The sequence below is a fragment of the Bos javanicus genome, chromosome X (genome assembly GCF_032452875.1).
Source record: "Bos javanicus breed banteng chromosome X, ARS-OSU_banteng_1.0, whole genome shotgun sequence".
NCBI lineage: Eukaryota > Metazoa > Chordata > Mammalia > Artiodactyla > Bovidae > Bos > Bos javanicus.
In genome coordinates this window covers 108,662,410-108,664,569 of record NC_083897.1, presented here as the reverse complement: position 1 = coordinate 108,664,569, position 2,160 = coordinate 108,662,410, and the positions used below count along the sequence as shown (strand labels likewise).

At 40.4% G+C, this 2,160-nt stretch overlaps 1 pseudogene; it reads left to right on the top strand.

Annotated features, from left to right (window-relative positions):
* The first annotated feature begins 752 nt into the window (after positions 1-752).
* LOC133242859 (transmembrane protein 126A-like) lies at positions 753-1,433 on the top strand (annotated as a pseudogene).
* The last annotated feature ends 727 nt before the right edge of the window (positions 1,434-2,160 follow it).

The following is a 2,160-nucleotide window of genomic DNA, read 5'->3' as shown; positions in this document are numbered from 1 at the left end:
CACCAGGCTCCCCCATCCCTGGGATTCTCCAGGCAAGAACACTGGAGTGGATTGCCATTTCCTTCTCCAGTGCATGAAAGTGAAAAGTGAAAGTGAAGTCGCTCAGTCGTGTCTGACCCTCAGCGACCCCATGAACTGCAGTCTTCCAGGCTCCTCCATCCATGGGATTTTCCAGGCAACAGTACTGGAGTGGGGTGCCATTGCCTTCTCCTTATTGACATACAGTTGATTTATAATCTTGTATTAGTTTAAGGTATGGCATAGTGATTCAGTATTTGTGTAGATTATACTACATTCGAAGTTATTGCAAAAAATGGCTATAATTGCTTGTGCTGTACAATATATTATTGCTTTTTATTTTATACATTGTATTCTGTATCTCTTAATCCTCTACCCATATCGTGCCCTTTCCCCCATTCTTCTCCTCACTGGTAACCACTAATTTGTTTTCTGTATCTGTGAGTCAGTTTCTCTTTTGCTATATATATTCCTTTGTTGTATATTTTTAGATTCCTCATGTAAGTGATATCATACATAATTTGTCTTTCTCTGTCTATTTCACTCAGTGTAATATTCTCTCAGTCCACCCATGAGCTCACAAGTATTTTGACCTACACTGGAAAGTTTTCTGACAAATCTTCAGTCTCTGTCATTTTTTCTTCACAACTCTAGATGACAAAGACTGTGAATATAATAAAAGAACATATAAATGACTTGCCTTGTGGCAGCCAAAATGGCTGCACATAGGCGACTTGAGCAAAGGTTGGGGTGAGCCCTCACTTGCCTGATGAAGACCGGAGGAGGCAGCAACTGCTGGGAGAAGAGTGTAAGGCTCAAGATGGAAAATCATGGACCAGATGGTACTATCAAGGAGAACTTAATTGATATCATAGCCAGAAAAATTAACGAACTTCTAGAAGCAGAAAGAAATCTGCTTGAAAATGGATTAACATATTGGACTTAATGCTGCTCTCTGTTGCCTAATAGGAAACAGTCTTTTTCGATGCATCTTACATGTAACACAGGCTGCTGGCTTACCAGTGGCGTTGATCCCATTTTTGACAGCAAACATATCTTACAAACGTTTTGTAAGTTTACCTTTGAATACAGGTGATCTGCATTGTGAAACCTGTACCATAACACAAGGTGGATTGGTTGGTCTTGTTTTCGGTGGCCTGTACCTTGTTTTCTTAGCTGTCCCTGTGAATGGTGGTCTGGCAGCTAGGTATTATTCAGCTCTGCTACCAGAGAAAGGAAACATCTTAAATTACTGGATTAGGACTTTTAAGCCTGTTGTTAGAAAGATGTTATTTCCCATTTTGCTCCAGACTGGGTTTGCTGCATACCTTGGGTCTAGACAATATAAACTACTTATAAAGGCTCTTTAGTTACCCAGAAGTTGAGTGATTGTTAAGCAGATCTGTACACAAAAATAAAACTAACCTACATCTAAGTATAAATAAACAGACTTGTATATAAAAATAAAATGACTTGCCGTTTTAAAGCTAATATGTACTTAGGTATGTATTTCCATGCATGAGTCAACAAGATATACCTGCTTTATTAATAATGCAATAACAGTGATGTTTTTATGCATAATCAAATTAATTGTTTCACCGCATTGCTGCTGCTGCTGCTAAGTCACTTCAGTCTTGTCCGACTCTGTGCAACCCCATAGACTACAACCTTCCAGGCTCCTCGTTCCATGGGATTTTCCAGGCAAGAGTACTGGAGAGGGATGCCATTGCCTTCTCCAGTTTCACCGCATTACTCAGTTCTAAACCTCTCTCTAGCCTCCAGCTTAGTGTATCTCCTTAAAATCTGAGTTTAGACTGCTGCATTGTGAAGTCCTAGGGTTCTATCAGGAGCTGATATTGGGTTATTTCACACCAGAACATGCCCCTCCAAGGGCTTTTTCTCTAGGTTTCCTCTTTCTTTGAATGATACTGCCAGTGTCCTGTCCCAGTCTCACCTGCACAAGTCACCAATATCATTCATCTTTTATGTCTGCCTTTTCCCTGTCCTCATCCCTCAACTGCAAGCGGTGATTAAGATACGAGCCTTCTAGGAGTTCCAAGTCTGGCCCCATCTTTCTTTGTTTCAGTTTCCATTGCTTTTAGTTCAAGTTATCATTATCTCTTGCTTCTCTGGAAGTGATTG